We start from the raw sequence: 21,747 nt of genomic DNA, 5'->3' as shown, positions 1-21,747 counted from the left end.
GTGGATATGATATAAGTGACCAGAAACTTCTCATTCAATTTTCCAGTCCTTTTGCCTTCAAACTGGAATTTGTACAAATTTCTATGGGACTCCACTTATAGGTTCATGCACCACGGTAAGGTAGTTAGTATTTTATTTATTGATTTACAACAGAAATCATGTAACACATAATTACAATGTTTCGGTCTTTTTGTTAAGAACTCCGCATGCACTATCTCTGCTGATTTAATGATACTAGGAAGAGGTCTCTGTTATTATCTCTAATTCATCATTGTAATCATTGTAGCTCCTCAGGCTCAGAGAGGTTAAGTAGTTTGTTTGAGATCACACAGGCAGGAAGTAGCAGAATAAGGCTATCAATCCAGGCAACCTGGCTTCAAAACCCAGATTCTTACAGATACCAACTTCCTTGGCTGACTTTATTGACTTTGTCACTTTACCTCAAGGACTTGAAGTGGGCAGATTTTGATTCTTATGCCATTTTTTTTTCCTGCTAGTTTCACTTGTGGAGAGTTTAATAACTTGACTCTGCTACCTGTGGCTATGGAAGGGACCACAGCCACCGTGCTGATGAGCGCTTCCTGGGCCTGTTGTGCCCAGCTGCTATAGTGAGTGTCCTTCTGTGTGTTCACAGCAAGCCAGTTCTCACTGAGGCTGCTTCTGTCCTGGAAAGGGGAGTGACAACTTATCCAGAAAGGCAGGATGAGTACAGAAAACACAGAATGCTAGTCGAAGCCATACCAGAAGGCTCATGGGGGCCGAAGGGACTCAGGAGTGGATAAAGAAGGGGAGTCTCCAAGAACATTCTGGGATGCTGCTCAATACCCTACCATGCCTAAGACAGTCCTCATGAGCAAGAAGGCCCTGGTCCATGACAGGGGAGAGACTGAGTTTGAGAAAGTGGGGTTTGGAGGAAGGCTAGACGGGTCCACAGACTGCAGGCACCAGGTGCAGTGACAGATTCTGTTTCTTCTCTCCTTTAAACTTCTTTCTCTAACAATCAAGAGAAGGGCACTCAATAATTATGGCCCAATCAAGTAACAGTTATTCTTTTTTTTCTTTTTTTAAAAATAGTCGAAGCCATACTAGTAGTACATGCACTTGGTAAGAAATTCAGTACAAAATGGTTCAGAAGTATACACAGGGGAAGTCATGATCTCGCCTACCTGTGCATCATGGTCTCTGGCACCCCACTATATGGGGAACCACTGTTAATGTATATCGTGTGTGTGTGGGGGGGGGGCTGGGATTTAACCTAGGGACTTGCACATGCTAGGCAAGTGCTCTACCACTGAGCTGCATCTCTAGCTTGACCTGTTTCTTGAGTATCCTTCCGGACGGAGTTTTACAATCTCAGCATGAATGATTCTTTAGACCAGGCAATGCTTTGTCACGGGGTGTCCTGTGCAAGGCAGCATCCCTGGCCTCTCCCCACTAGATACTAGTAGCACCTCCCAGTTGTGACACCTGGAAATGTCTCCAAACATTGACAGATGTCTCCTGGGAAGAGGGAGGCTTGATGGAGAACCCCTGTTTTAGAGATATCCTTTGCTTATAGTCACACATGTATTTATGAAAATATGTTTTTTGCTTGTGGTGTTTAGCGCATAAGGTGCTCCATAAATATTTATTGAAAGACTGAGTAACTGAGAATAAAAAATAGTAAATCAGATCCTACCTTAAATGCCTTGTGGGATGGGGCGTCTAGGTAGCATATAGCCTAACACAAATACTGGATATGAAATAATTTTTTTCCTGATTTTTATTCCTGTTTTGCTTTAAGGAAGTCCCACCTCGTTGGGCTTCCCAAGCGTTCTCATCCCCACCACCTGAGAGCAGGGATGAATCCAGGTGCCTTAGCGCTCTATCCTCAGAAGCAGCTGGGCTGCTCCCAGTTCATGATGGTGGCATTACTACTCGACCTGTTGGGGTCTTTTTCTCTTCCCCCACTTACTCTGATCCAGGACTGATGGGGTGGTGAGTATCAGAGATGTGCTTCACATGCCCCAAGGGACCCTCGTACCCCATCTGTCCTGCTCTGTCAACATCTGCTTTCATGACAGGCTGTGGCCTTGGTTCTGCAGAGAGTGCCCTTTATAAGAAGGTGAGAGCATTAGTTCAACTTGGGCAATCAGCCCAAAGTCCACTTTGTGTAATTCTGGGCAGCTTGCCCAGTTTCTTCCTGGAGTACAGCTGGCCTAGGATGGTCTCTGGATTTTCCACGTTTCCTGGAGTGGGTGGGTGAGGTGCTGGTTGCTGGGTGGGTGACCTGTGCCAGCCACCATTAGGGCCTTCTGACAGTGGAGACTCTGCTGGGTGGGGGTGCTGCTTGTTTATCACTTCCTCTGGGCCCCGAGTGGGTGGGCATGGGGGCATACAGCCTGCTTTCCTGTGGATACAGAACAGGGTTGAGAGGGCAGGACCTTGGGAAGGGTATGTGGCCAGGAAGTGTTAGCTGGGAGCTCTGCTGAGACTAGGGCTGGGGGCCTCTCTCTAGGGTGGCTTTAGGATAACCAGTCTTGTTACATGGTGTCTCAGGGTTTCAAAGGCACATGCCCTGAAAGAGAGAAACCTGTAAAAACTTCCTGGTCTTGTCTGAGAGGTCGAACCATGAGACTGCAGTCACCCAACATTTATAGCAGACTCTACCAGCTGAGGGGGTCCCAGGTTCAGATTCCACCTCTCTGTGGGGAGTACCTTGTTGTATGATACAAAAGCAAGTGGGATGGGCGGTTGTAGCAGTTCTGGACAATGTCACCTGCCACAGATTGCAATGGGTTTCAATTCTGGAGCACAGGAGGGAAACAGGATCCCACCTCTGCAATCCAGAACTTACTGCTGAGTATTCCATGTAAGCGTCTTTTGACAGCGAGGTCAAGATTAAGACTGAATCCATTCAAAGAACCCAGAAATGCTCTCTGCCCAAGTCTCTTGTTCTGCTTCCCTGCTGTCCCACCAGTGGAAAGGTTGGGACAAAGCAGGAAAGAGAACAGTATTCCTCCCTTATCTATGGCTTTTCTTTCTGCATTTTCAGCTACCTACAGTCAAGTCTGGTAAGAAAACAGTAAATGGATTCCAGAAATAAACAAGTCATACATTTTAAATTGAGCATCCTTCTTCTTCTTCTCCTTCTCCTTCTCCTTCTTCTTCTTTTTTTTTTTTTTTGTATGAGGGATTGAACCCAGGGGTGCTTAACTACTGAGCCACATCTCCAGCCCCAGCCCCCAACTTTAAATTTTTTTTTTTTTTTTAATTTAGACAGGGTCTTGCTGAATTGCTTAGGGCCTCTCTAAGTTGCTGAGCCTGGCTTTGAACTTGGGATCCTCTTGCCTCGGCCTCCCAAACCATTGGGATTATAGGTATGCACCACCACGCTCAGCTCTAAATTGAGCATCATTCTGAGTAGCATAATAAAATCTCATGCCATCTGCTTTGTCACACGTGGGATAAACATCCTTTTGTCCAGTGGATCCATGCTAAATATTCCACCTGCCCATTAGTCACTTAGTAGCCCTCTCAGTAATCAGATCACTTATTGCAGTATTGCAACACTGTGTTCAAGTAATCCTTATTTTACTTAATAATGGCCCCAATGTGCCAGAGTTGTGATGCAGGCAATTTTACTATAGTATGTCATCATAATTGTTCTTTTCCATCATTAGTTTTTGTTAATTATTTCTTACCATGTCTAATTTATAAATTAAATTGTATCATCGGTATATATGTATAAGAAAAAACAGAGCCAGGTGTGGTAGTGTATACCCATAAGCCTAGTGACTCAGGAGGCACGGGCAGGAGGATCACAAGTTCAAGGCCAGCCTTGGTAACTTAGTGAGATACTATCTCCAAAAAAAAAAAAAAAAAAAAAAGGAAGAAAAAAACCCACAAAGGACTGGGGATGTAGCTTCATGGTAGAGCAGTCAAAGTTCCATCTCTGGTTCCACAAAAACAAAACAGAACAAAACACAGTTTATATAGGGTGGGTACTGTCTGTGATTTCAGGCATCTGTCTACTGGGGGTCCTGGACTGTACCTGCTGTGGATGAGGGTGAGTTTACTGGGTCTATACTGTTAGACCGGCAACTTTTGTCCATCTCTGAATCCAGGGGTGTTTTACCACTGAGCTACTATCCCCAGCACTTTTTTAAAATTTGAGACAGGGTCTCACTAAGTTGGCTTACAGCCTTGTTAAGTCGCTGAGGCTGGCCCTGAACTTGTGCTCTTCCTGCCTCAACCTCCCCAGTTGCTGGGATTACAGGTGTGCACCACGCCTAGCTTCCTGCACCCACTCTTAGGACCACCCTCTTCTTTCTCCTTTACCATCAATCACAATTCCTTGTTGGAGAAAGTGATTGACGTCTTTCAATATCTTGAGGATCTGGAAAACTCCAATCCCCTGCTCTTGTTGCCACCAGTAAACTTCAATCTCTAAAGCGTTCCAATTCTCATCTTGTTTCTTCAGCTCTCAGTAGCACTGAACAGCACCTGCCTTCATTCTTGGAGCCCTTTTTCAGACACCCCTGCATCTTCTTCTGACATTGGCTCTTTCTTCTTTTCCAGGGAGCACCCTTGGGTCTCTTCTTATTTACCCCATGACTTCCTCTATCCCCTATGTAATCCATGACCTTTTTTCTTATCTCATGAGCTCTGAATCTCACATTTCCACTTTCCCATGATATAACCTGATCACCATCCATCTCAGATCCACTTGACCAAGTTCAACTTGTTATCTGCTTTCTCTGATGCCCTGTTCCTTCCATATCACTGAGTAGCACTATTCTATCAGTCACAGAACCAAACCAATCTACCAATTGATTACAATTCCTATCAAAATACCAATGGCATTTTTCACAGAAATAAAAAAGGAAAAAAACCTCCTAAAATTTATGTAGAACCACAAAAGACTCCCAATAGAGAAAGTGATCCTGTATCAAAAGGAACAAATAGTAGGCATTACAATATCTGAATTCAGAGCATATTCCAAAGCAATAATAAACAAAGCAGCAGGGTACAGATATAAAAATGAACACATAGACCAATGGAACAGAATAGAGAACCCAGAGATAAATCTACACCTCTGTAGCCAACTGATTATCAATGAAGACATCAAACACATAGATTATAGAAATAATAGGGCTGGGATTGTGCCTCAGTGGTAGAGTGCTTGCCTAGAATGCATCAAGCACTGGGTTTGATCCCCAATGCCACATAAAAATACTAAATAGACAAAATAAAGGTATTGTGACCATCTACAACTAAAAATATTTTTAAAAATAGAATATTTCCTTCCTTCCTTTTTTTTGGGGGGGTGGGTACTAGGAATTGAACCCAGGGGTACTTACTACTGAGCTACATCCCCAGCCCTTTTAAACTTTTTTTGAGATAGGATCTTGCTGAGGCTGGCTTTGAACTTGTGATCCTCTTGCATTTACCTCCCAAGTACTTAGGATTACAGGCATGTGCCATTGTGTATGGCAAGGACAATTTTTTTCCCCATAAATGGGTCTGGAAAATTGGATATCCATAAACAGAGAAAAGAAAATAGATCCCCATCTCTCACCATACACAAAAAATCAACTCAAAATGAATTAAAAGCTTAAATGTATGACCCCAAACTATGAAACTAATAGGAGAAAATGCAGGGAAAACACTTCAAGGTATTGGTCTGATTTTTTTGGCTGTGGCCTCAAAAGCATAGGCAACAGAGGCAAAAATAGACAAATGGATTACATCAAATTAAAAAGTGTCATTACAAGCTGGTTGTGGTGGCACACGCCTGTAATCCAGTGGCTCAGGAGGCTGAGGTAGGAACATTGAGAGTTCAAAGCCAGCCTCAGCAAAAGCGAGGCACTAAGCAGCTCAGTGAGACCCTGTCTCTAAATAAAATACAAAATAGGGCTGGGGATGTGGCTCAGAAGTGGAATGTCCCTGAGTTCAATCCCTGGTACCCAAAACAAACAAAACAAAACAAAAGTGTCATTACAGCAGAGGAAATTGTCAACAGAGTAAAGAGACAACTTGTGGAATGGGAGATGATATTTGCTAACTATTTATATGACAAGGGATTAAGTTCCAGAACATATAAGGAACTCAACAACCCAACACCAAAAAGCTGAATACTCCAATTAAACATGGGTGAATGGCCTGACTAGTCATTTCTCAAGAGGATATATGAATGGTCAATACTCATATGAAAAATTTCTCAACATTGCTAGTCATCAGGGAAATGTAAACCCAAACCACAATGAGAGATCACCTTGCCCCAGTTAGAATGGCTATTAGCAAAAAGACAAAAAAACCAAACCAAACCAAAACAAAGTGCCAGGCATGGTGGCATGCCCCTGAATCCCAGTGAGTAGGGAGGCTGAGGCAGGAGTGCAAATTCAAGGCCAGCCTGGGCAATTTAGTAGGACCCTCAGTAACTTAGGTGAGACCCTGTCTCAAAAAAATAAAAAAATAAAAAAAAATAAAAAAAGGACTATGGGGCCGGGGTTGTAGCTCAGCACTTGCCTAGCACATGTGAGGCACTGGGTTTGATTCTTAGCATTTCATATAAATAAGTAAAATAAAGGTCCATTGACAACTAAAAAATATTTTAAAAAATGGACTGGGGAAGTAGCTCAGTGGTAAAACACCATGGATTCATTCCTCAGTACAAAAGAAAGAAAAACAAAAGACAAAAAATTACAGATGCTGGTGAGGATACAGAGAAAGGGGAATTCTCATACACTGTTGGTGGAAATGTAAATTAGTATAACTGCTATGGAAAAGAGTATGGAGCACCCTCTGAAAACTAGAAATAGAAATCCCATATGATCTAGCCATCTCACTACTGTGTATATATTCAAGAAAATTGAAATCATAATGTGGAAGAGACCTATGCACTCGTGTGTTTATTGCAGCACTATTCACAACTGTCAAGAGGTGGAATCAACCTAGGTGCCGTCAACGAATGAATGGATAAAGAAAATGTGGTCTATAAACATAGTGGAATATTATTCATCTGTAAAAAGCAACAAAATTCCATCATTTGCAGCAAAATAGAAGGAACTGGATGACATTTTGTCAAGTGAAATAAATCAGGCACAGAAAAACAAATACCATGTGTTCTCATTGATATGTGGAAACCAAAAAAATTGATCTCCAAAAAGTAGAGAGTAAAGTAGTGGTTATCAGAGCCTGGGAAATGTGTGGGGGAGGAGGAATGAAGAGAAGATGGTTAATGGTACAAGGGTGCACTTGGAAGGGGGAATAACTTGAATGTTCTATAGTACAGTAGGATAACTATGGTTGGCAATTGAATATTTCAAATTAGCCAGTAGAGAGGATTTTGAATGTTCTAAACACAAAGAAATGATATATGTTCATGATGATGGAGATGCCAGTTACCCTCATCTTATCCTTATACATTGTATATAGGTATTGATAGGTCTTGGTGTGTCTATGTACTCTAATATACATGCTTACACACACACACACACACACATATATACATATATGTTGATATTGATATAGATTGATTGATTGATTGATTGTTCTGGGGATTGAACCCAGAGGCACTTTACCATTGAGACATATTCCTAGCCCTTTTTATTTTTATTTTGAGACAAGGTCTCACTAAATTGCTGAGGCTGGCCTGAAACTTGCAATCCTCCTGCCTTAGCCTCCTGAGTCAATGAGGTTACAGGCATGTGCCACTGTGCTGGGCTCTCCTATATATATATATATATATATATATATATATATATATTTTTTTTTTTTTTTTTTTTGGTACTGAAGATTGAACTCAGGGGCACTCCACCTATGAGCCACATACCCAGTCCTATTTTCTATTTTATTTATAGACAGGGTCTCACTGAGTTGCTTAGTGCCTCGCTTTTGCTGAGGTTGGCTTTGAACTCAAGATTCTTCTGTCTCAGCCTCCAGAGCTGCTGATCAGGTGACACCTGAGTAGAGACCAAAAGGAAACACAGGTCAGCCAGGCAGATATTGGGCCTTTCTTCTGCATCCCATGGCCACAGCCCATCACTGTTTCTCCCCTGAACCCTGGCACTTCCTTCCCATTGGCTTTTTGCCCCCACTCTCATCATTCCTTCTCCATTCCCTTTCAGTGTTTCCTGTTTTCAATAGGATACTGTTCAAACTCCCAACTATACATAATACAAGGGCAGTCACAACTGTCTCCAACCCTTTTCTCAGCTAAACCTGGGACAGAATTTGCTGGGGTGGACAGAATTCCAAGATGGCACCATGATGTTGGTATTACCTCCGAATGACCCCTTCCTCTTAAGAGAGGGTAAATTCGGTGGCTTGCTTCCAGCAAGAAGCAAGAATATGGCATTCCCACCTTCTCTGTATAAAATTCTGTCTTATCCGACTTTATCAAGATTCTGCCACCCTTGAAAAAAACAGCCATGTTGTAAATTGCCTATGGAGAGGGCATGGAGGGGAGCCACAGAGGGTCCTAGGAGCTGAAGGCAGCCTCTAGCCAATAGCTGGGGTGAGGAAATGAATCCTGGGAAAAATCTGAATGAACTTGGAAGAAGATTCTTCCTTGTCAAGCCTCAGACAAAATCATAACCCCAGCTGACACCTTGTGCAACCTGGAGAGTCCCTGAGCAGGGAACCCAGCCAGTCACGCCCAGGCCCTGACCCACCAAAGCTGAAATAATGCGTATGTGTTATTTTCAGCCTCTGCATTTGTGTTGGGTTGTTACACACCGAGAAGAAACTCATACACTCACCCTTCATATCCTCAGTCGTCAGACTGCCCCTGCTTCTGAATGAGTTTTCTTCTTCATGCCCTGCTGTGAACACAAATTCTATGTACACAAGGTCTCCAATCTTACCTTTTCTCTGTTTCTCCTTTAAAACCCCATCAAAATGTCCCCTTTTCCCTATATGCCATATAACCACCCTCCCAACCCCTAATCCATGGTCCTCCCCTCTCCTCCACTCATGGTGTTATTTGCATCAGTCTCTCTCATATGCATATTTATATTTGGGGTGCTGAGGATGGAACTCAGGGCCTCATGCATGCTACACAAGTGCTCTACCACTGAGCTGCACCCCCAATCCTAGTTCCTTCCTTATTCATCTTTCCATCTCAGGATCTAGTTCAGTGCCTGATTTCCAGAGTGTGGTGTGTTGTCTTTGGTGGGGTTGCTGGTATCCACAAATTCCTTAAAATTGCTGGGTGAATGTGGCTCAGGAACATTTTTTTTTTCTGGGAGCATAGTTTCCAACAAACTCTCAAAGAGGCTTGGGGTCCTGGAAAGACTGATCGAAACAGGGTGTGGATGCCAGTTTGTTGAATGTAAGCCACTGGGTTATGGCCCACTACGGGGATGTTCGTTTTTAGCCTGCTGCTAATTGTGGCTTTGCTGGAGGAATTGGAAGCTCCCGCTGCGTTTTGCAGCAGAGCTGCCATTTGACATCTGTAAATGCACATTTACACAGACGCCCCAGGCTCCCACTAGGGGTGAATGGGGTCCAGTCTGGGGAAAGAGAGAGGAAGCAGGGTGGGCCAGGGTGCAGGGAAGCCCAGCTCACTGCAAGAAGGACAGACAAAATGCAGTGTCTTTGGGGACACAGTGTGCAGGAGGCACCTAGAAGCCTGGATAATTCTGCCTGCTCCTTTTAATAGTGCCAGGTGCTAGGATAACTATTCTACTCTGCCAGCTCCCCTGGGCTCTAGAGGATGGCGTTTGGCAGTGCCAGTGTATTTTTAGCCCTCCGGCAAGTGGAACAAAGTGCTCAGAGAGGTGCTGTTTCGCTCTCGGCTCTGGGCAACAGTGGCTGCTTTCTCAGAAGGGGAAGTTCCCTCTCTAGACACAGTGGCGCTAGGGTCCAACCCCCCACTTCCCTCTAAGGCTCTCTGACACAGGAACCTGGGAAAGAGATGTCTTCAGCATGGATGGGGGACAGAGATGTGTGCCTAGCGTGGTTGAGAGGAGACAACCAAGGAGGTAGTCTTTCACCGGGAGGGAAATTCACAAAGCCAGAAATCCCCTACATGGAGGCTGACTGCTGCTTCTTTTTCTTTTTTTGGCACTGGGGATTGAACTCAGGGGCACTTAATCACCGAGTCACATCCCCAGCCCTTTTTTAGATTGTATTTAGAGAGAGGGTCTCACTAAGTTGTTTAGGGCCTCGATAAGTTGCTGAGGCTGGCTTTGAACTCACGATCCTCCTGCTTTGGCCTCCTGAACTGCTGGGATTACAGGTGTGCACCACTGTGCCTGGCCTGGCTTCTTCTTGATGCTTTCTCTGGGGAAAAATCTTGTGTCCTAGGACTACCCAGGGTTAGAGGGCAAGCCAGGCAGCTCTAGGCCAGGGGCTAGTAGGATGAATGGGCCCCTGACCTCAGCCAGGAAAGTCCTGTCCCTGATGGCTGCAGGGAGGGAAGATGCGGGTGAGAGTGGCAGGAAGCCACTTCCTGATGACCCAGGGATGAACACTCAAGGTCAACCTTGAACATTGATCTGCTAAATATTTGCTTGGAACTCTGACCCAGTGAACTTCCTGTCCTCACCCCTTCCCCAGCTGCAGCAGCACTGCCCCTTGATTCTGGACGGATGGGCATCACTTCCCAAAGAGGCCCTTTCCAGGCAGGTGTGACTGCCTCGTCCCAGCTGTGGGTGTGAGCTGTGGGTGAGGGGGGGGCAGGCTGGGAGCTGGGACAGTCACCTCCACGGACTCTGTGTTTGACGTGGCTACATCAGCAAAGTTGGTCTGAAGTGGTCAAGGTCCAGTGGTCACAGCTGCCCACGCAGAATCAAATTCCACAAGGATTAGGCTCCCTGGGCCCCCTTTCCACCAAAGCTGTCCTGTCCACTGAAGCCTGGGAAAGAGAGGCCTTGCTTCTCAGAGCAGACAAATGGAGGCTGAGAGGAGCTTTGGCCAGGGCTTGGAAAGAATCTCTTTCACCTCCCATGTGAAGCAGGTGCTCACCTTGTGTGTGTGTGTGTGTGTGCGTGCACACACACACACACACACACACACATACACACTACCCCATCACCCATTTCCCCTGATTGCCTATCTAGGGTCAAATTCTGCACAGGATCGTTCCCTAAAGCCTGACAGTTACTTTGCTCCATTTTCCTATGTGGGAAACCGTGATTCCCAAAGATTACGCAATTTGTTCAAGCTCACACAGAGAGTTGGGGAGCTAGGTGTCAACTTTGGGGCTGCTGTACCCCAGAAGGAGACAAGATCATGCACCTGTTCTCTGAGATTCTAGAGCAAGGGATGATATGAAGGCTGGGTAGAGGGTAGAGGGCAGACACCACACCTGTGATAGCCCGGGTATTTTCCAGGATTTCTCGACGGGAGAGGATGAAGCTGGACTTACTGTCATGGCCACACCACCTTGTGTGTGCCTGATCTCAAAGCCAAGCAGGATTGGGCCTGATTAGCACATGGATGCAGGGCCCTGGATAAAAATCAATCAAACACCCACCCCTCCCTCCAAAAAAAAAAAAAAAAAAACAACCAAGCTGACTCTTTTAAGTCACTGTTATTGGGGGTTTTCTGTCATTTAAAGTCAAACTGATACTAAACAAAACACCTGCAGTCACAGCCGCTCCTGCCAGGCTGGCTGCTGCTCTCAGAAGGTGCCTCTGACTCTGTGCTGTTCCCTCCAGCGTTAGCTGTACCTCTCTCTGGTCATGGCAATCCTTATTTTTCCTTCAAAGCCCAGCTACAAAGACCCCCCTTCTCCTTGATGCCATCCCTAATTTCTACCTCCTGGGAACTATGAATTCTTTTGCCTTCAAAATTTTCAGGCTCTCAGTTTACTTCATATATTGAAGTTATCTTGTCTGATTGCTGCTTTGCAATCGTTCTTGTCTGCCTGTTTGTCTTACTAGATTGGAGAAGGTAGTGTTTGTCTGGCCTACAGGCAGTGGGGTGCTGGTAACCAGCTCTCTGGGAGAAGAAGCACCTGTTTTGCAGTGCTTGCCCAGCCCCAGGGTGTAAATATTCCCACCGTGATCACTTTCAAGCTATGATGGTTTAGCAACCAACTCATGAAATTGCTGAATATCTATCAGCTGGCTCTCATGAGGCAATGCTAGGAGGCTCTGGCTTGCCACTGCTTATGGGTCTACCCACTGTGGCTGCTTAAGGTTTGAGCATAGTAGGTATGCAGCAAGCTACTGCCACAAAACCTTACTTGGATGGACTATTCTTTTTTTTTTTTTTCTTTTCTTTTTCTGAAGCTCTTACTTTGTTCCTAGAAGAGTTAGAATGGATCTCAGGGAAGATCACTTGCAAACCTGGTGACCATCCTTCTCTCCTCTCTAATATTAATGCTTCTTAGCAATATGACTTTGAAGTCTCTCCCATCAAGAGCTGGGGATTATTTCCAGTCCTTCAGTCAGGACTGACCTTATGATGTGTTTTAGCCATTGGAATATGATGGCAGTGACTTCTGCTTGTTTTGGGATCCTACCAACTACAAGGCGTAGAGGCCAGGCTGTCCTGCTAAGAACGAGAGACCACATGGAGCAGAGGCACACCACCTAAGATGAGCCACCCTAGATCAGCCAGACCCAGCAAATTCAGCAGCGGGCCAAAGATCTGGGAGTGATCTTGCCAGGACCAAAAGCCTCACCCAGCTGAGCCCAACTCAAATTGCTAATGCGAGGAATCATGAGCTAAATAAAGAGTTAAATAAATCTAGCCTCTAAATTTTGGAGTGGTTTGTTATGCCACTGCAGAAGCTAACTGATATACCATGATTGCACCCTAAAAGAGCTTTATATTTGTCTGGATTATCCATTGTCCATTTCTGGATGAGATTGCCCCTTGCTCCCTGTTGCCCCTCAACTATGACCAGGATGCCAGAGGTCCCCATTATCACCCCTGTCCTGTCCAAGTATATGAGTTATGGTAGAGTCTTACCAGCCCTACACATAGCCTCTAGGAACCCAGAAGAGCGACTTTATTGACACACTGATGGGAGAGTTGATCAAGAGACAAGGAGTCTGGCTGCACACCTGAGTGAGTTGAGCTCTCCTGGCCTCTGACTTTGTGCCACGACATCACGGGGCTGAGAGCTTCCTTCTTCCTATGGATCAATGAAGATTTAGTTACCTTTTCTGGAAAATGTCCATCCAGGATCAGAAAACTCACATGCCTGTTTTTTCTTTGTTCTTCTTTCACGCCCTTTAAAATAATTATTTTATTTTTTTGGTGGGACAAGAAGATCCTAATTTATTGGGGTGAGACAACTATGTCTTCTACCAAACGAAATAAATTTCTACTTTCAGTTCCAGAGTAAAATCTTGCCTGTAACCTGTTAAGGACCTTGAGAAAAACCAAACCCAACCTCTTCTGCCGATGAGGCTTGAACTCTTGAAACTCTGTAGTGGCAAAGAGGCATTCTAGAGAAGCAGAGAGGAAGCAGACACAGATTTGCTGCTGCACCTGGGGTGTTGTGTGGTTTCCTTTTATCCAGCTATGTGACCTTGGTCAGGTCACCCAAGTCCCCCACCCTCTGGGACTACATATGGTATGGGGCTGGACTAGAGAGCTCCACAATCCCTTCATGATATGGTATTTTTACTAGTTTAAAGGGGGAAAGCCAAAGACAGCCAGACAGGCTTCTAACATTAATCTGTGAACTCTTTATCACTGGAGGTGTGTATGTGTACTGACTTGGATCTATCACAATGCACCCATTGTGTGACATGAAGTGGTGACATCACACTCTAATGACTCCCAAAGGCATTTGATCTTAGGACACCATTGGAACATACATATCCAATATTAGTCATTCCATCACTTTGGTATATATTATCGACAAGCTGTGTGATCCTGGGCAGATTCTTCACCTCTCTGATCTTACATTTCTTCCTCTAAAACATAATGTCATGTGAAAATTTTACAATGTTGAATTCTTATAAATATTGATTGAAAACGCAGATAATGATGCCATATAATGCATTACATGGAACACATACAGAAGTCTGTTTTTTTTAAAATCTACTTATAACAAATTATGTTGGTCCAAAGGTCTCATTTGGCTCCAAGCAGCCGCACTACACCTCAGACCTTTTAGGATGTTTTCATTTTTCAGTTTCAGGATTTTGTATTCATATAACATTCAGTTATATGTGGACACCTGGGGCTCACTTCTTTTTTCCTATAGTAATTTTTTTCTGAGTCTTATTGGAATGCCTTTGGTGCTTATCTCAGAGGGTTTTTAAAAGTATAAAATGAAAATCCACCTAAACCTCGAAGTTTGGTGCCTAAACCAGTAGATGTTTATCCAACAGTAGCTGCTGCTATTGTAATTTCCCCACAATGTTCGATGTTCACCCAGGCTAATGAGAAGTTTATTTCTCAGCTTCAGCGGCAGGGACACTTGAGAACCGCTGTTCTGGGAAGGTCAAGTGTTGGGAATCTAGCCATCCATGCTATCCAGATCACAAGTCATTTTCTCACCTATAGTCAGCTCTCCTGCCCTCCTCTCCTTCTGGGAACAGGGTGGCAGAGACTTCTCCCCTTGCTTCTCACCCCTCTATTGCTATATGGATCAAATACTTAAAGACGTCAGCTGAGGCAATCTCCAGCCTTTAGGCAGGCGTGGAACACCTTCTCATTCCCACTGCCCAGCCGAGGCCAGTGCCTGTCATTTCCTGTTCCCCTGGATCTCTCCCTCTCACTCTGCTGGGTTACAGGGGCTGAGCTCTGCAGACTACATTTCCCAGGCTCCCTTGCACTCCGGCTTCCTGGTTGGTTCAGCCAATGGTAGGCACTGGCAGGAGATGGGCGCTGGGAGGGAGGGAAAAGCCAGGGTACTTCTCCAGCCAGGTCAGCTTCAGGTGATGTCTCCGCAGTCCAGGCGCCCTGACTCCTCCCTGGTTCTAGCTTCTTAACGCACCTTCCTTTCTTTTGTCCCTCCAGTCTTAGGGAAGTAGCAGTTTCTTGGTTCGCTAAGTCTTCCTGTTTAGGTTTTCAGCTCTTCCATCGTCTTTGTCACTAGTTTACTGTATTAATTAATTGCTGAACTCCTTGACCTGGGTTTGTTTTTCTGATGGGGTCCTGACTGCTGCATCTACCACGGTCAGACATCTAAATGTACAGTCAACTGTATCCACGGGTTGCACATCTGTGGACTGAAAATGAAACTTACATCTGTACTGAACATGCACAGATTTTTTTTCTTGTCATTGTTCCATAAACCATGACAACTTTTTATGTAGCATTTGCATTGTATTAAGTGTTGTAAGTCATCTAGAAATGGTTTAAAGTAGATGGGAAGGTATGTGTAGTTTATATGCAAATACTGTACCATTTTATATAAGGATTTTGGAATGTGTGGGGTGTCCTGGAACTAATCCCCTTCATATTCTGAGGGATGTATGTATGGGAGTGTTCTTGCCATGTAACTTCCACATGGCCATGACTTTGCAGAAGAATTTTCATGGAACTTTTTCCAGGGTAGCTTCCAAGTTGAATCTGTCCTAGAGGGCAAATGCTTCCTGTGGTTAATTGCTAGCAAAAATGGCCATATTTATTCCCTTCTGCATATCCTACTCCTTTATATTATGACTGCTGCTTCTCCCATCAAGAAATGGAGTCTATTTCCTCACCTCTTGAATCCACACCAGTCTGTGACTTGATTAGTAGAATGTGGTAGAATCAAGCCTGTGCCTCAAGAGGCCCAGCATGTTTCCTTGTGCTCCCTTGGAAACCTGCCCAGCTGGGACATGGGCAAGTCTGGACTAGACTGATGGGATGAGAATACAAATCGACAAGGAGCCATCCCAGCCCAGACGACCCTGGACCAGCTAGTCCTAGCCAAGCTGGTAGCTGCCTCTAGATGCATGGGGAGAGTCCAGCTGAGGAGAGCTGAGCCCAGCCCAGATCAACAGAACCATTCAGATCACTCACAGATGTGGGGGGTAATAGTAAACTGTTGTTATTTTAAACCACTAAGTTTTAGGATAGTTTATTATACAGTAGTAGCCGGCCTAATCCAAATGTAGATGATAGCAGAAGTGAGAGAATTCCACGTTTGTTTCTGATGAATTTCTGATTCATAACATAGTCTATGTCCAGCAGTCCCCAGTGCCAGTGGGGACCTCCCCACTGGGACGTGGTCCAGTCCAGCTGGGTCTAACCTCAGTGGCCAACTGAGGACAGGGTGTGTAGGTAGCTGAGTAATAATACCTGGTTGGTCAAGTTCAAAGTTTGATTGCTGGACATAGGGCTCAGATCCTATAGTGATTCTGGGTTTTCAGAGACTTTTTTGGGATAGGGCTACCCTCTTCACTCTGCTGCACTTAGTGAAAAAATGAGGCAGAGAAAGGTTGCTAGTTGCCTGCCCTCAATCCTTTTTCCCTATCTTACCAATTACTAAGCCCCTCTGTTTACTAGATGTAGCGTAGGTTTACTTTACCTGGCTTCCCTTGATACAATGGCCAATCTAAAGAGAGATCACTGGGTGGCTTAGATGGGAGGCATCTCCTTTGCCCTTTCCTTCCCTCCCACACTGAGCATGAACATATGGCAAACCTGCTCCATCTCTTACAGACAGCAGCCCCTTGGCCACCCTAGCAATGCTACCTACAGGGACCTGCTTGGTACCTTCTAGAAGAGGTTATGGGATCATCTAACTGGGCATGTTGTCTTGGCTTCATCAATTCCTTATAGCCTTCCCATAAGAGCCAGAGGGAAGCTCTGTAGGGCCTGAAGTCTCCCACTAGGGCAGTACTATGATGGGCTGCCTGGTATTAGTGCAGACCTGCTTCTCTGGGGACATCAGAGCTACTTAATTTCTTAATGGGCCCATTCCTTATTTATTGGACTATTGAGAATTCATTCCCTTTATCCAAGGAATGACAAATTGAGTTATTCCAAACTGATTTCCTGTCCCCACCCATTCTGTAGCTGAAAAGGTCTTTCTCTAAGGTCATCTTCTGGGGGATCCCTTTTGGAAGGTTACTTAACTGCAGAAGGAGACACCTCAGCCCACCCTTCCTGAGCAGGCCCCCCTCTTGGGTGCTCCAAAGCCACAGGCCTGTCACTTGCCCACTCCATTCATGTGACCCTATCCCTGCACCTGCAGGCACTGCTCCTGCCACCCACTTCCTGTTCGAGACCACCCTGGAGGCCCTCCACTCCTTGCTGTCCCTCTCCCTTCCTGGGCCTTCTGCAGCTCAATATAGAAACTCGGAGCAGATGTTTTTGGTAAACCACTGGGCTGTGGCTAACCTGTGGGGGATGGTGTGGTGACTGTACATGTGTGTGAGGCATCCCCTTCCCTCCAGGCTTTTTCTTGGGCGATTTGGGCTCTCTGAAAGAGCAAGCTATGAATTTATTAATAGTGGCAGTGACTGGGAGAGCCATGGCAATAAATAATGGTGGCTAAGGACTTTGGGAATATGTCATCCTCCAAATCAGATTTTTCTCCAGTTACCTGTTAAGGTCAGAAGGCTCCATCTGCAGCACCAGTTATGAGGCCCTGAGCAGAGCTGAGAGCCACCCCACCCCTGCCATTACAGAGGAGGAAACCAGGTGCAGAGAGGAACAAGGACCTGGCCCAAGCATTCTGACTCCAAGAGCCTCTCTGTGAACCCAGCTGGGTCTGTCTTCACAGGCTTCCTCCGGGAACTCTGTAAACTGTGTCACACCTTAGGGGCTATGTGACAGGCTGTGGATTCAGAGGGGGCTTCTGAGAGGCCCTTCTAGCTGCTGAGCTGCCAGGTGCTGATGGGCTGCTCAGTGCTCCAGAGGACAGGCAGGGCCTTCCACCCATGGTTAGTGAGGGAAGTGCTCTCTGGACCCACTCCTGAGATGGGTGCCTGTTCTGGGGCCAAAACATGATGACATCTCTGCTCTTGGGAGGCATCCCTACTGCTCAGAGCAGGCCAGTGAAACCCTTGTAAGATGATTGTGCTAGGAAAAATATGGGAAATTCGTTTGTTTACACAGAGCTGGGGATCAAACACAGGGCCTGTGTATGCTTAGGCAAGTGCTCTACCACTGAGCCACACTCCCAGCTCCCAAGTCCCATTTTTAAAAGCAAAATAGAGTAATCCTGTCTATACAATGTGCATAATGGTTGTATTTGTAGACCTATGTGATGTGTACATGTGTGGTGCCATGTGTGGATATGTATGTGCATTTGAAGGTGTTTAAAGGTATATTTTATGTGTGTACGTGTGATCAAATATGTATTACGTGCACTGTGACTGGGCCTGCTGTGAGAGCATGTGTGTATGCATGTGTGCATATTTTAATGTGATATTTGTGTACATATATGTACATTTATGCTACATATGTTTGAGTGTGTTTGTGAAGAACAACTCAGACTATGGCATTGTATTGGACCTAGTTTTGTCTCCCACCATAGGAGAAAGTGGCTGCACCATCATAAGCCATCTGTGCTGGCCAGTCCTCTCTCCTTTCACCATCTTTTTTCTTCCTGCCAGCACCTTCCTTTAGGGACTGCTACGAGTTTAGTGCTGCCTAAAGATGATCTGTCCTTTCAGGAGCAGAGCAGTGTATGCCCTTTGTAAAACAAACTAGCAAACCTAGAAGCGTATGTGCACACACACACACACACATACAAACTCACACACAAATAAAAATTGTCCTTGGTTGCTAAACCAACAGTCCTGGCCAAAGCTTAATAAATTCTCCAAGCTATGGCCATGACTTAGGGCCAGAGGAGAAGGAAACACAAACACCATCTTATCCCAAGCCTCTTGCTCTCTGGCCCCCATAGTCAAGTCTTTGGAACCCTCAAGGGTCCTGTGCCACTTTGTTATTGTCCTTGTTGAATTCTTCATGGTTAATAAGTTACCCCAGGTGGACAGGTAGGCCTGAGCTGTAGAGACGGTCACATGACCTGGGTGTAAGTGAGGTGTTCACTAACTTGAAAACTGCTTCATCTTGGTTAGTCTCTAACCCTCCCCAATCCTCAGTTTTCCTCTCTCTACAATAGAATAAAAATAACAATTGAAGGACATTTTTCAGGGTTTAAAATTGTGCCTGTCCTTTTTCTATTTGCTCTCAGATCCTTGTTTCCCCCTTTCCACTTTCTGCTTCCTAGCAGAGAGAGATATTTCCAAAATTCTTTCCTCTTAGACTTCTGGATAGGTTTGGTCAAATGAATGGAAGGCTGGAGGGTGGGAGGCCAAGAGAAGTCAGGTGTCTCTCTCCATCGCTCTCTGCTTCAGGGGTGTCTCAGACATGGCTGCATCTTTGCTGTGGTAACAGCTCTGCTAGTGGCTCTAGAATCATGGGCTCTGGTAACCCCTCCTTTCTCCCGTTGTCCCTTCTTGTCCTGGTCCTGGTGATGGTAGTGATGACTGCCTGCTGTTACTGAACTCTAGGTCACCTTAACATTCTCAGCATGACACCTCAGCAATTCAAACCTGCAAAACAAATTCCCTGTATTAAATTCCCTGGGTTGAAAGGCCTACTGTGGTTTTGATCTTGAGCTAGGGCCCTAGCTGATAGAAATGATCTGTGTGGCAGTATCTGGTGCATAGGGGATAATCATCGTGTGGTGCTGTGGTCCACAGCTGTGGCTCCTTATGAGCTTGTAAGGATTTCACCAGCCAACTCCTCTCTCCCTCAAGTGAAGAGATCATGAATCCTGCCTTCTTCCTTCTTTCTTTCTAAGCTCTATCTGGGTTCATTTTGCCTTTTTAGTTGCATGGCCCAGGAGTAAGGGAAAGGACCTGGAAGGAGGCAGCTCTGAGTTTGAATCTCAGATTCACCATCAGTAGCTGGGTGGTCTGGAGCCATCCACTCAACTCAGCTGCAGTTGGGCTGGGAATGTAGCTCAGGGGTAGGAGCACTTTCCTAACACGTGCAAGGTTCTGGGTTCCATCCCCAGCATTGTAACACAAAAAGAAAATAACTCAGGTGCATAATCTAAAACCAGGGGATAATAATGGCTAATTGGTAGAGATGGTATATACATAGTACATGATGGAAAGATTAAGCTTTTGCCTTTGTTGACTATTATGATTAATATCACCACCACAGCCCCTTCTTCTAAGGACTCTGGTTCTTTTTACTTGACTTTGGGTCAGTGGATATAAAAATGGCTCACCCTTGTTTCTTCCCAGTATCTCTTGATATGAAGAGCTCAAATGTTGATAGGAAAGGTGGGCAAATTTGCAAAGGGGCTAAAATTAGCAACTCAGAATTTTTCCTTTCGATGGTGGCCTGAAAGCATCCAAGGATTGAGATCATCACTCAAAAGATGGGGACCTGGCCATAATGGAGAGTCAAGCCTGGCAGGGTCTCAGAAGTGCAGAGCCACAGGCTAGGGAGCCCCAGGGGAGGGGCCCAGTTTGGCACACATGCAACTGAGAGCAGTTTTCGGGCCAGTTATCTGTTTCTTCCTCAGAAGACATTTAGAAGTAGCTCTTGGAATTCACCCTGCCCCTTCCCTCTTCCTATATGCTTGCTTCCATCTGTCATGTCTTTCCATTTCTTATCCACCCAGAAAACTTCTGCACATCCTTCAAAACACAGTCCAGTATCACCTCTGGGGACCTTTAGTGGCATCCCCAGACATCATTGATTATACCATCCCCTGTACTTTCAAGCTTATAAGTGCTTCTGTTGTGGCAATAGCACACCCTCCTCTGTGTACTCCTAATAGCTTATATATCCTATCCTTCTATCTTGGCACCTGTCACATTCCTACAATAATAGCAATAGACACAATGATAGCTGGCAACTTCAATAGCAATTGCCTTAATGAGGAGACAGGTGTTCAAACCCATCACAACCTTGCTCTGGAGTATATGCTTTTAACCTCCCTCATTTTGCATGTGAACCTCTAGAGGAGAGACCTGATTATACTTTTTTTTTTTTTTTTTTATGTGTATGTCCCTAAGAACTGGCAGGGTGCCTGACACCAAGTGGTTCCTTAAAAGCTAGATGAAATAAAAGAACATTCCATAACACTGATGTACCAAGGTTTGTCAAACCATTTCCCTTATATTGCTGTGAATATTTCCTGGCATCTCTTTTTGGGGGCTGGATTATTTTCTTTGGGTCAGTTCCTGGGAGTGGACCGATTGGGTCCGAGGATGTGGCACTTCCTTACCCTGCCACGTCATCTTCCGCCTTCCAGAGCCACCAGCAGCAAAGAAGCGAACCGTTCCTGGCAACCTTGCAAACCCTGTTCTCACCTTGACCTTGACGTGGCTGTAATGCGAGGTGCCGCGAAGGCCCTGGGGCTGGCGGCTGCTCTGAGTCCTTTGGATCCAGCACGGGGTTATCTGCGGCCAGCGAGCTGCACACGCCTGCCCCAGCGCCGCGCAGCCCTGCAGCCCTGCGGCTCTCGCCGCGCGCCCCCTCCCTCCTCCAGCTGCCTTGCTGGCAGCTGGATTCAGCCTGGGGGCGGGGACCAGATCCTGCATCCTCGCCTGACCACTCCACTGCCTGGACTTCCTTATTTGGAGGGACAGGAGGTGGGGAAAGAAAAGGGTGGGTAGAGATGGCACAGGGAGAAAAATGTAGGGCAGAGGGAGGTGAGGAGGTGGGGAAATGGTGTCCCTGAGTGGGGGGTGGGCAGGTTAAACGTCAAGGCCCCCTTTGCATCGCTCCAGGGCTGGAACGCTACAGCTCCCCCGATTTCTGCAGACCATCCCCCAAATCGTTAGCTCACCTAAGGAAAGGCAAGCTCTTCGCGGTGCACCAGGGCTGGAGCTTCTCTCAGACCCCACAGCTCTGCCCTCAGGGTCCCTTCCTGTGGCTCGA

At 45.7% G+C, this 21,747-nt stretch overlaps 1 long non-coding RNA gene across 1 annotated transcript; it reads right to left on the bottom strand.

Moving 5' to 3' along the window:
• Positions 1-325: 325 nt before the first annotated feature.
• LOC308646844 lies at positions 326-21,329 on the bottom strand. Its single transcript, XR_014021498.1, has 5 exons — positions 21,177-21,329; positions 13,005-13,075; positions 8,745-8,807; positions 7,857-7,946; positions 326-2,389 (listed from the first exon to the last, which is right to left on the bottom strand). It is a non-coding gene; the product is annotated as an uncharacterized lncRNA (long non-coding RNA).
• Positions 21,330-21,747: the final 418 nt, after the last annotated feature.

This window comes from Spermophilus citellus (genome assembly GCF_964194105.1).
Source record: "Spermophilus citellus genome assembly, chromosome: 4".
Lineage (NCBI taxonomy): Eukaryota > Metazoa > Chordata > Mammalia > Rodentia > Sciuridae > Spermophilus > Spermophilus citellus.
This window is presented reverse-complemented; position numbering and strand designations above follow the sequence as displayed.